This window comes from Lygodium microphyllum, chromosome 21 (genome assembly GCF_053477565.2).
Source record: "Lygodium microphyllum isolate KBCC chromosome 21, Lygodium_microphyllum_v1.1.10, whole genome shotgun sequence".
Taxonomy (NCBI): Eukaryota; Viridiplantae; Streptophyta; class Polypodiopsida; order Schizaeales; family Lygodiaceae; genus Lygodium; species Lygodium microphyllum.
This window is the reverse complement of record NC_141155.1, coordinates 71,038,228-71,052,206: the sequence shown is the minus strand read 5'-3', so window position 1 is coordinate 71,052,206 and position 13,979 is coordinate 71,038,228.

Here is a 13,979-nt window from a genome sequence, read left to right as displayed (position 1 = left end):
TAACATCTTACATCTCCCTTTGCATTACCATATGCATTGGCATTTTGTTCATGTCAACATGCATCTGTGCACATTTATCTCTTTTCGGTCTTTTGGAGTGGTCGACTCTAGGATCCACCATATTCGTAGTATAACACATGGCAATTCTCCTAAAGGCAGTTTCCCTACCCTTGCTTGCTTGCTTGCTTTGCTTGTCTTGCTAAGCCCATCGTTTTTTTGCCTCTCACATATTCAACACATGATTGGTACATACACTCACTTTTATCATCCTTAGGCACTTATCCTCGTCAGTGCGAGAGATTGGCCTGCTAGTTTTGTGAATAACTTGGGTTTAAAACTCTCTTTATCTTTTTCTATCTATCACTTAATCGGCCACTGTCCCTATATTACTTATATATATTTTTTTAAAAAGTCCATTGTTGATTCCATTCGCCTTTGTAGGCCTTGGTAGGCCCTTGGGCAGCTGACGAGCACCCTTGGTCCGATATCCTGACCTCTCTGGGGTGATTACTTTGGGCTCCCTTGGTAAGATATCCATCGCCTCTATAGTCGTGGTAGGCCACTAGGCAGCCGACGTGCACCTTTTGTCCGATGCCCTGGTTGGTTTGGGGTGGGACGCCTTGGGGTAAATCAAAATTTAGGTTGGTCTACTTTTCTCGCCCTATTTTGGACCTGAGAGGGGGTGTTGTGCTAAGAAATACACTTAGCTACTTAAACAGCCCCAAAACATGCTTATTTTAGCCAAAAACCTAAAACCAGGAGTGGATCGAGAAAGTTAAATGGGAGAGGATCTAGAACCCTAATTTTCTATAAATTGGCAGCTAGCCCTCCACTCTTTTACTATCTCATTTTTGCAGGTTTCAAGTGTTACCAACTTGCTGCCTATATCTCGGTCATAGAGGACATCTTAGCCCTTGATGTCCATCACTATTCCCTACAGTCAACCCTCCACACGCTGATTGTTGCTGTTTCTGCCTGGCGACTGACTGCTATTCATTTGCATTGCTGCCGTACAGCCTACCACACCAGCAAACTGCTATGTTTGTAGGCTCCAGCTATCGCCCTGACAGTTTTCTCTTTTCTATCTACAGTCGATGCAGTATTTCTCTCTCATGCAGGCTGTCCTGCCTGCGTTTTTAGTATTTATCTCTCCTCATTACTGTCTGCGTCAGATCTAGCTTCTCACTACTGCGTTTGCTGGTGTTCGACATTCAGAGGTTACCTTGCTGCGATTCGGGATCCATTTGGAGTACGACATACTCTCTAGCTCATTATCCCTGCCTTGATCCTAGAGATATAGGAGTTCGAGGTTTAGTATTCATTCACTATATAGTGTGTTTACTGCATGATCTCGTATTATTAGTAGTCATATCATTTCATTTATTCACTGTGTTCATTGTCTCTGAGTTACTCTAACCCTAACCCTAACTTTGTTCTTTTTATCAGTCTGTGCTTTATCATACGGTTTCTGTTTATGTTTCTGTGTTAGGGTATTTTTCTTTACATGCCCCTCTCAAGAGAGCAGGACTCCCCTAACCTCCTCACCCAGGCAATGCAGCCCACACCACCACCCCCCCACACAATGCCCCCTCCCCTTCCCTTGTCTATCTCAAGGATCCCCCCATGTGCTAGCAGACCATCTATCCCCACCACAGTTTGCATCACATCTCACTGCTTGCCTCTTGTCCTTTGCATAGCTGCCCACACCCCCCTGTCCCACCACTTTGGTGCTAAGGCGACAATTGGCAGTTGTGTAGGTGGATGATGAGGGTTTCATGAGGGTCCAACGGCACCAGAGGGGGAGGTGGCGGAATGGTGGGCTGTAGTGGGTCCCTTAACCTTAGCCTCGCTAGTAGAGGGCCGGGGCCAGGAGATAGGTTCTTGCTAAAGAGTCCCCCCTTTGCACCCACCACACCCCCCCTCGTAGGAGAGTAAGGCTTCCCTAACCTCCTCACCCAGGCAGTGTGGCCCACACCACCACCCTCCACACAATGCTCCCTCCTCTTCCCTCGTCTATCTCAAGGCTTCTCCCATGTGGTAGAAAACTACCTACCCCCACCACAGTTTGCATCACATCTCACCCCTTGCCTCTTGTCCTTTGCATAGCCAAGAAGAAGAAGAAAAAACCCACTTCCCCCCCTCGTGTTGCATCACATCTCACCCCCCCCCCTCTCCCAAGAAGAAGAAGAAGAAGAAAAAAGAACCCACTACCCCCTCTTGTGCTCCCTCATCCGCCTCACTTCCCTAGCCATAGCCTCCTCCTACTGTTACGGACCTTCACTTCAAGTCAGAACTTGTTATGAGGCACCAAAAGGCACAACAGAATGGCACACAAGATATATTAATAATGAACTTTTATATTCATTATATTGAAAGATACAACATTGAGGCACATTCAGGACTACAACCTTGTGACGCTGCGCATGTGAGGGTTCACCATTGAGTATAGGGAATCACACATAGAGTGGAAACCAAATTAAGCTTAGAGTCACTACTACTCTTATATAGGTGTTTTTGGCTCCAACGCCATGGTATAGCTATAAAGCCCATACCCTTACACTCACCCTTGCTTAATGAATTGTTGTCCTCAACAATCTAAGGGTGGTTTTTTGACTTATTATGGGGTCTTAACACAACTTATGCTATCAAGCTAGTTAGTTTTAGCTGGTCTCGGACTTGACTCATTAGTGGGGTCTTAATGCAGCCTTTTCTATCAAGCTGGTTAGTGTCTGTTGCACTACGATTTGGGGATCTTAACATAACTTATTCTATCAAGCTGGCCAGGTCTATCCATCTAGACTTAGTTCTTTTATCTTTTGCATTTCAGTCCACCCTCAACTCAATTGCATTCCACACTACGACTTAGGGGTCTTAACACAACTTATTCTATTAAGCTTGCCAAGGTCTATCCATCTAGACTTAGTTATTTTATTCTTTTGCATTTCAGTCTACCCTTGACTCAATTACATTTGAGGAGTAGAGGCTTCATAGTCCTAACTTGAGGTGGCTTGGTACTTATGGCTTTGCATGCCAAGCTTTGTAGGCGCAATCCCAAGTTGTTGCATTGTTGGGGTCAAGGTGTGGTGGCGCGGTTGTCACCATGTTGTGCCACACCTTAAGGGAGGTAGTCCATTGAGTGGCTTCTTGCACCGGTCCTCCCTTTCTTTGTGCGGTCGCCTTGGGCCTTGGGGACTTGGGTCTCTTGGTTTGTTTGCCAAGATGCTTTGCCCTCATTGCCAAGTCAAGAACTTGGGTTCTTTTCCTTGGCCTCCTTGCCGGATCTTTCTTGCTTGCTTTGAACCTAGGCAAGATGGTTGGTTAAGCTTGCCTTCTCGTACGGAAGGTGAGGTCTTGGTGCATGGCACTTCTTTGGCTCTTCTTAGCCTCATTTGGAGTTGAAGTTCTTAGAGAGGAATGGACCACGTCGTCACACTTAGACCGAATTTTGGTTTGCGAAAGTAGAGGTATCCTTGAAGTTCTTGGGGTGACGCCCATATGTGTGGTGCTTGGTGTGTCACAGATCCATAGGATTGGGATGAAAACTCCTTGCATTGCTTGCGGCTTGAATAGCAAGATCTCAATCTTTGCTAGCATTGAGTATGGTCCCAATGGGTTCCATAGTCCAAAGACATTCACCTTACAAGTGAGTTGGAGAGCTTTCGAAGGCTCAACTAGCAAGGTTCCCTTCCATGGCACTAAGTTACCTTGATTGGGGACCATATTGCAAGCACTCCCTCATGCTCTCCCTTCTTTGAGGCTTTTTCCTTTGACTCATTCTATCCAAGCTCATGAGGGTTTACATCTTCGAAGGAGGCGTAGCCAATGGACACCATTGTTGAAGTGCACTTGATTCCTACTTTGATCTGAGTTGGCTAGGATGGGATGTGGCCTTGGATCAAAAACTTGGGTGGCTTCGTCCTTAGCCACTAGTTGAGTTTGGGGGGTTTTGGAGGCATCTTCATTCTCTTCTCTCATCTTGGCTCTAGCGGCCTGCCTTTGTTTCTTGGCGTTTGGTTTCGCCTTCTGTTTCGTCTCATTCTCAGTCTCTTCCTTCTCTATCTTTTACTCTTCTTCTTCCTTCTTGTCTTCTATATTTTCTTCTTTGGTCTTTTTGCCTTGATCTATATTTTCTTGCTCTCCTTGTTCTAGCCTATCTTCTTCCTTTGTCTTCCTAGCTCTCCATACTTGTTCTTTCAACTTGCTTTCTTCGTCTTTTTCTACTTGGTCAATCTTTTTCCTTCTTGTTTTCCTCTACTTGTTTCCTCATATCTTGCTCTAACTTTTCTCTCTTCTAGTTTCTTCCTAGCTAACTCTACTTGCTCTTCTATCTCTTTTCTTTTATTTTTTTCTCATCTTTTCCTTGATATTCTCTATGGCTCCATCTAATAACTCTCTTTCTTCTTCTTTCCTACCATCCTCTTCTATCTCATCCCATATTTGCATGATTCTCTCCTTCAACTCTTTTCCTAGACTATCATCATTGAATTGTGAGGGTTTGGTTGATTGTTGGGGTTGGGCTTGTCGAGGTTGAGGTGTTCCAAGATTTGGGTTGATTTCCCCTTCTTTCTTCTCTTCTAATTTTTTCTTCTTTCTTTTCCTTCACCTATATAATCATCTAAAGTAGAAATATTGACTCCATGTAGTAGATGCCCTGTCCCAGGTGCTTTCGCCCTTCCATTCTCATCTTCTAACTCTATCTCTTTGTCTACTTCTTCATCTTCTTCCTCATCAAAGCCATGCCTCACAAGGGGGGGCCAAACTAGCCTCACCTCAATCTTAATGGGTAGGGGTGTTCCAAGGTCAGGATCGAGCTCATCTTCCCCCTTCTCTTCTTCCAACACTAGGTATTCTTTAAAATGGGCCACAACCTATGGGTGCAATGGTTCATCCTTTTGACATGTCCACCTTGCTTCATCTTCCTTTCTGTATCCTAACTTCATCATAATACTTTCTACTTTTGAACTCACATCCACTTTCCATCCTTCTCCCTTCACATAATATTTCATCATTTCTTCTTCTTCTTGAACTCCTTCGGGTTGATTGTAGAGGTGTTCTCCTTCTGGGTGGTAGTCGATGGAAACATCTTTAGGGTAGTCGTATCCCTATCCTTTATGAGGGAATTCATTGTAGAGGTATTGGTATGCTGGGTAGCCTTCTCGGTAGTGGTCTTGTTGGTAGTAGCTGGGATATTAGCTGTCGGCTTCTTGTTGGGGACGAGGTGTTCCAAGTTCTGGGTTGAGCTCATCCTTCCCCTTCTCTTCATCTTCATCTTCATTTGACCATATTTCTTTTTCTTTCACCTATTTCTTCTTTTCTTAGCTCCTTGGTCCTTCTTTGGGTGGCTTAACTCCATTCTTCAGCTCTTGGACTCTTTTGTTCCACACCTGCTTCAAGTATGGTTTTGACCCTCTCTTTGGCTCTTGCAACTATAGAGACAGTCTCCCAATCTCACCTTAGTATGATTTTCTCTTGTAATTTTGTATCGAGGTCTCGGGCCATCTTCACTTGCCTCAATCTGGCTCTCTTGCACCATGATCAACTGGTAGTCAACCTCTTCCAAGTCTTCATCTAGCTCTTCAGCCTTCTCTTTGAGATTGCACATCACATCTGCTCCTAGACTATTTTACAACAATGGTTGCAGATTGCAATATTTGAAGGTTTTGGATTTGTTGTTAGTTGTTGTGTGCAACTGTTGTTTGTTGGAGCAAAGATTGTGATGTATGTACTATTACCACAGAGCGTACAACTTGCATATACTATTAGCTGTGACATACATTCTATGATTTTCACAACTTTTGGATTGTATTATATGCCTCATTGCTCATCGGTGGTTCATTTGGATTATTGCAGAGACTTTGTTAGTTTTTGGTGTAGTTTTTTTGACTTGTTGGTTTATTCTCCTTTATAGTTAGTTGCAATTTGTGAAAATGGCTTCATCATCCTCTATGGACAAGGAACTCTATAACATTAGGAAATTTAATGGTATAAATTTTAGTTTGTGGGAAGAGAAAATCATGGATGTTCTTATACAAAAGAAACAGTTGAGGTTGATAAGAGGTAGAGATGCAAAACTTGTAGATATATTTGAAGATGATTGGATGGACTTGGATGCACTGACTGAGTCTACTATCAGATGGCATTGTGGATGTTGGCATATGACTCATGGAAAAAGTTATGGGATTATGTATTGGGACTACGTTAAACAAAGTGTACCTAATGGAGCAACAATTGCAGTTGCAAATGGAGGGTATTAGTATTGCCTCCCATAACAATGAGTTCAACATAATAATCACTCAAACGCAAGTGCAGAAATTGAATTTTGAAGATGAGGTTAAGGCGAGCATGTCATGGGATACCTTTAGGAAAACCATCAATAATTTAGCTCCATATTGTGAGCTAAAGTTCAACAGTGTTGTGAGAAGTTTATTAGCTAAAGAAATACGTAGGAAATCCATGGACCAAGGCAAAACTAGCTAGGCATTGGCTTTTTGGTGTAGTGTTTTTGACTTGCTGGTTTATTCTCCTTTACAGTTAGTTGCAGTTTGTGAAAATGGCTTCATCATCCTTTATGGACAAGGAACTCTATAACATTATGAAATTTAATGGCATAAACTTCAGTTTGTGGGAAGAGAAAATCATGGATGTTCTTATACAAAATAAGTAGTTGAGGCTGATAAGAGGTAGAGATGCAAAACCTGTAGATATATTTGAAGATGACTGGGCGAAGTTGGATGCATTGGCTGAGTCTACTATCAGATGGCATTGTGAGTGTTTATATATGACTCATGGAAAAAGTTATTGGATATGTGTTGGAACGGCCTCAAACAATGTACATAATGGAGCGACAATTGGAGTTGCAAGTGGAGGGTATTAGTATTGCATCTCATCTCAATGAGTTCAACATAATACTTAGTCAAATGCAAGTGTAGAAATTGAATTTTAAAGATGAGGTTAAGGAGAGCATGTCATGGGATATCTCTAGGACAACCATCAGTAATTTAGCTCCACATGGTGAGCTGAAGTTCATGATGTTGTGAGAAGTTTTTTAGCTAAATAAATACATAGAAAAATCCATGGACCAAGGCAAAATGGCTAGGCATCGGAAATTCGTAAAGAAAGAGGCAAAGAATGAATAGTATAAAGGCAAGAAACAAGACCATGGGCATCATGTAGCAAATCTAGATCCACAAAAGATATTGAATGCTTCCATTGTGGTAAAGTATGTTATATAAAGGACTGATATAAATAGATGCAAGAGTAGAAGAATAGAAAGAAGGATGAAAAGGATGCTGATAAGAAGGAGAGCAAAGGTAATGTGAAGATGGAAGAAGTGAATGTAGTAACTATACATGAAGATGATGGTGAAGTACTATTTACTTCTAGTCTTATTGCAAATGTGTTGGTTGCATCAAATTGGCACTTGAACCAAGATTGGATACTCAATGTTGGTGCTTCTTTTTATGTAACTCCTCATAAGGAGTGATTTTGTCTATATAATAATAGTAGGTATGGATTTGTTTACATGGGAAATGATTGTGTGTGACATGGTACAAAAGATGTACAATTTTCATTTGTTATGGCTCTATCTTCATTCCTAAGAATATATGATACGTACCAAAGCTCATAAAGAGCTTAATTTTTATTGGTTAACTCGATGCCCTAGGATATTCCACTACCTTTGGTAGTTAGTCATGGAAAGTCCGCAAGGGCTCACTTGTTGTAGCTTGGAGCCAAATGTGAAACCTTGTATCCTCTTCATGTATTCACAGTAAAAGATCATGTAATTGTAATACTGAGTATCCAAGTGTATCTTTGTGGTATTGTTGGTTAGGTCACATGTCTAAGAAAGGAATATAAATGCTTTCTTGTTTTTGGGATATTTGTTGGTCTTTGATTTTACCAATTTTCTATATGTGAGCATTGTATATATGGTAGACATGCTCATTTAGTCCATAAATAATACTTAAACAAGAAAAATTATGAGTCACTTAGTACACAGTGATCTATATGGACCTATGCCTACAAGCTCTTTAGGGGGGGAGTTCTATTTTATCATGTTCATTGATGACGTGACTAAAAAAGTGTGGGCTTGTCTAGAAAAGATGTTATATTATTTTTCTTCCATAAAATTTTAGCACTTGGTAGAAAATCAGTTTGGAAAGAGACTAAAGTGTCTTAGGATTGGTAATGGTGGAGAGTATATCTCTTGTGAATTTAGAAAATTTTGTGAAGCATGTGTCATTAAGAGAGAGCTCATTGCACTTAGTAATCTAGTGCAAAATGGTGTGGCAGAATGCATGAATAGGATGTTCAATGAAAGGGTATTGAATATGTTTTCAAATGTTGGTCTTACTCAAGGTTTTTGGGCTGAAGCTACAATCCTGTCACACGCAAATTCCTAGAATCATTTCCGTGCTCTTCTATTTCCTACGGGGGTTAATAACTTTCCCTAATGAATCATTACAATGAAGATTTGTGTAAAAATACGACATGCGATTAGTCTTTCCATGCCTAGTCAAAGGTGCACTTAACAATTCAACCTTATAATGATAAGCAACAGTTGTTCTAGGCTCATCACTTTGAAATGCACGGAAGGCAACTACTGATAAGGTCGTAAGATGCATAGACAACTTATGTTTTTTCATTCATCACATTGAAAATACCAATGACCGATTTCATATCATGAGCTAATTTTAGTAAATGTTCAAATAGTCATATTATTTCTAATTGCATTTAACTAGGCTAGGTAAATTCGACATGCGTAGGTGCTTCCTAGTCCATGAAATTATCGTGCATAATGCATTACTTTTGTGAGGAATTAAAATAGTAAAAAAAAACCTAGGTTTGTGGGTTCAGGGAAATATCCACGTGAATATTAGGAGAAGATCCTCCCGCAGGCGCGACTTGCGACTTCTTGGGGGCCATCGTAGGTGTGACTACGGACTTCCGGTTTGCCTTTACCCTTACGCGATCGGTGAATTTGCTTGCCTTGGTAAGTAGCCTCAAGATCTTTTCCTTCTCCCTTGTACGCAGGAGATCCCTTCCGAAGTACGGATCCTTGAGAATACTGGCTTGCAGGATTTGGGCTTATGGAAGGCCTTGTGGAGCTTGGTTTGTGGAAATGGGGCTCCTACAAAAGCTCTTGGGAATAGGGGCTTTTAGGAATGGAGTTTCGAAAATTGAGGCCTTACGAGGGGGTTTGCAGAAAGGACTATTACGAATGGAGCTTGCGAGAATGGGGGCTTTATGAACTTCTTTTAAAAACCCGGGGTGGCTAGGAATGGATTTATGGGGGTCTTGTGGGAATGGGGTTTGAGAGAGCCCCCTTTGAAGCTTCTTGTTACGGTCAAAACCGACATGGAAGAGGGAGGGGGTAATAACGAGGTGGAAGATGACGTCGATTGGGAGTTGGCTTGATGGTGGCTCAGCATCAGCACGCTACAATGGCGGCACGGCAGATGGAATGGCGGCAGCCTGCTTAGCCCGGCACCTGGCGGCGGACTTGGCAATGGCAGCAGCGGCGCCCTCCACCTCCCCCTTTGCTCACTGTGTAGCATGGCATCAACAGCAACTTCCCTCTCTCTCTCTCCATGCATCACGGTGTCCTTTGCTTCCTCCTTCTTACCGCCCCACAAGGCTAAGGCGGGTTTATATAGCCAAAGGGGGGGAGTGGGGAGCTCCACCATGTGGGTTGTGCATGCAGCCCACGACTCCCTCCTAGCCCCATCCCTCCCCTCACTCCCTCTCCTCCAGCCATGCATCGGCTGGGGAGGAGGGATAAACATTAAAATTTTTTTGAGTTAATATTATTCATTTTGCCCCTCCCAAGAGGGTGTTTACCCGCAGTTTGCGGATTTGAACCCCCGGGCTCAGTTTGCCAATGCGGAGGTCTTGATTTCTCGCGTGCAGGTTACAGATTAAACTACCGGCAATTTCAATTTAGAAGATAACCTTTGCACGAGTTTTGTACGGCGTGCGGGGAGTCAAGTTCGGTAATATTTCGAGCAGGAATATTACATCATATGTATATGAAATCTCCAACTTGCTATCCCAAATACTATGTTCCATAGAAAACCCGTTTGCATAAATTGCTCCATTAACTTGCTGACTAATAACTATCTCCAAGCTCCCCCGCATCCGTCTTATAACTTGCCAACCATGAAAAGAACCTATATATATCTAAGTAAGAAAATCAAGAAGTTCTAAAACGAGCTTTTGCATCCTTGTAGGCATGTATATAACAATAAGCACAAATTCTTCCATTGTCTTGATCTCCACAAAGTAATAGATATGATTACACCTCAAATCCCATACTACTTCCTCATCAAGTAGTAATCCCACTAGCATTATACTGACATCTTCTTTGTCACATTGGACACCACATATTGTTGCATACATCCAACAAACACTTTGCCAAATACTAGGAATAGCCTCATCTATTAGCATACCTTGGTCCTCTTTGATAGGCACACCCTGCGCTTCCTTTTCCATCAAGAACATTGTACCGACATCTTTTAGAACATACTCATAAACATACTCCAATAGATGAGAGCCTCCACAAAAAACATCCATGTCAAGTTCTTTACCAAAACTATCATTTGTATAGTCATCTGATAGCATACCTTACAAGTACAAGTCATGAAATGTATCTTCATCAAGAGTAGAGGAAAACATAGCAAGAGGAAATTCTACTCCATGAACATTACTTTGCATGAGCTCTTGGCATACAACAAGCTCATCATCATCATCACTTCCCAAATTATCCAAAAATATCTTCTCAATACAAGAAGCATCATCCAACTTGAAAGAGTACTCATCAAGAATTCCCTCATCCTCTAGCATACAGGTTAGGCACTCTAATCTACTTCCTTCATCAACTATCTTTGCAACCAATGCATCACCATCAATACCAAAAACATCACCACAATCATCATGGATACCTTCATCATGATGACTAACAACATCACTCAATACATCACCAAATCTAGAAAAACATCAAAATCCTCCTTATAGACCAAGGAGTTTTAACCAAAGTCTGTAGGCATAACACCTCCTGTATCACCACAAGATGTAGGGGACTCATAGAAGCCCTCCCCCTCGTCTCTATTACTGCCAAAGATTATCATACTTGCAAAAGAATGAGTTTTCTCCAAAGCAAAAGAATAATCCACTAATGTCCATCTTTCTCTCTCTTCTATATACATGCATGCCTTCTCTTTAACATATCGATTACTGCTTTGTTGATATACACCATACCCTTGTACTTTTTGCCAAATTGGATCCAATGTGTCCATGTAATCCTCATAATAGCATCCCATATCTCTAATGTCATTGAGTCGAAGCTGATACAATCCCTGAAACTTTCTATATGTCTGATCACTCATGCCAGAACTTGCAAGACGAACAAAGAAAAAACTCTGTATAAACAATGAGAAGCTTTTCCAACTAGTGATAATATCATCTGATACACAACTGATAACTTCCAAATCATAAACTTCAAATCATTGTAAAGCAAAATCCACCATATCTTCATCATCCATAATATGTGTATATACGCTTCTCCACATAATCAACCCAATCATTAACATCTTCTTCCAATCTCCTGTGGAAAGTCACCATTCCTGTGACCGATAACTTCCTAATAAGAAGAGCAGCAAACCACTATCAACACTCCTAATAAGGGCACCAAAAAAGATGTTTCACGAGTGGTGTTCAGAGAGAAGCATCTCACACAACCCAAAAACGAGACAAGAACGAGTCGGTAAAGTAATTAACTTTGATTGAATACTACACTTAACAAGAATTTTTGACAAAAAAACACTAGCACACCCAAGCTACAAGCCAACACCATAACCTCTAATGACCACAAACATATTTAAAATCACACAAACATTATAGCATCTACAACCTCAAAAAACAAAGTCCTTTTGAAGAAAACTTCACACAAAATCGTCATACATTAAAATTTGGTTGTGGTGACACTTCGAGGTTTGTACATTAAGCTTGTAGAGAACACATAAATTGCTTCTAACATTTGAGTGTGACCCTCCTCTCCTCACCAAGATAAGAAAAAAATCGCATCTGTGGGCCCCTTCCTCTAATTATTAAGGAGTTTATATAGTTGTCTCTCATTCACAAACACATCCAAAAGCTTTTGTGTTTCATGAAAAGCTTTATTGCTTTTCCTTTTCATTTTTTTCAATGAAAAGCATTAAGCTTTTCTTTACATTTTGGTGCTTTTGCTTCAAAGGTAGGTCGTCACCTTTAAGCATCTTTTCCATAGTCCCTCGTTGCTGCTGCTTCTCTGCCATCATCAAGTCTCCTCATTTCTCATCTCACATAGTTTCAAGCATTTTCACATAAACTGAAAACCCCTAGAAAAACATTAGATAGGTAGGATGTTTTGTAGGTTAGTTATTTGTGTGACTATTTGAGCTGGATGTTTTGCACCATCATTAAACACTTGCATGACATGATGCTTGTTGCAGCTATGTGCACTAAATTTTAGATGCACACACACTTGAGAGAGCACCTTCATTGTGTATGCACTGTTCTTTGCATGCACGACTTTCATTTGGGATATTCATCATTGAATTAAAAATTTCAAGATGAGTGGGAAAGGTGGTTGGGTGAGTTTTGAGGGTCATGTAATAGGACACCTCCAGTTATGAGATGGGTTGTTGTTGAGTGATTGTGAGATTTTGGGTGGGTGGAGTGGAGTAGAACATTTTCTTCCTTGCTGAACAACGAGAGGTGAGGTTAAGGATTGTAAAGTAATCAAGGAATTGTATTTGCATCTTGCATATCAAATAGGCACATGTAGATAGTCTAGGAACTATTTTTTCAATGCATCCGTCTTTTTGTGTGCAGCATTGCTTGTACGATTGCATAGCATGGATCCAATTTTGCATTTCTTCTCAAAGTCATGTATGAGCGAGCACGGAGTTCATTTTCAAAAGGATAATTTGGGTTAGGACACATAACATGGCATTAAAGCATACAACATAAGCATATGTAGAAAGCTTACTGGAACAAAAGCATGGAATTGCTTGCCGTATATTCTCTAAGGCTAGTGTTGACAACACCAAACTACTTCAAGTGATAGAGTTGTTTTTGACTTGGGGAAGATGGCAGAAGATAAATCTCTAGTTTTCATAGAATTGTCCAGTAGACTTGCATTGTGAGAAAACATTTAATGGAAGCGCAAACCAAGGGGGAAGGTTTCCTATGCCTTCATTTTTTTCAAGACAAGAGCATTATCTTCCCTTCTACCTTCAAAGGATGGTTCTCTCTCGTATAAATCAACAATCTTTTGAAGAAGAAATTGCTAAGCATGCAAAAGATGGCAGTGCAATGAGAACAAAAAGAGTGCAAAACATGTTTCAAAGGTGACTAGTCTGACGCACTATTCTATTCGAGTCACAGGGTTGTCAAGCCTATGTATTAGGCATGGCACTTGGAATTAGCTAAAGTATCCAACTAGTAGATATCCTATGTATGCAATAGATGGGAGCTACAAATCTATGATGACAATTCTAAGCTAGTGACAAAGGGCAACACAAAGCCCTATTTTAACTCACATGCATTGCTTATCAACTATCTTTTCCAAGGTGGAAAGGAACTAAATTTGTGAGACGCTGTCAAAGGGGTTCGAAAGGTAGTATCCATTGGGGATTAGATAGAGAATGAAGTAGAGAATAGAAGATAGAAGATAAGAAAAAGAATAGACAAGAGGTACACAAGATAAAGCTCAATGAATCAAGGCACTCTATATTGATAGAACCTGAGAAGATAAACAAAATCCTTGTCTGGGACTACTTGAAAGCAATCTCCAAGCATTAGATCTCTTGGAGCTCTTTGGTAGACCAAAAATGTGCAGCAAACATTAACTTCTTCTCTGCGTCTTAGACCACAAATCTAATGATTCCGTTGGCTCCAAAAGGGGGGTAAAACCCTAGGACACTTGATCTAAATTATCC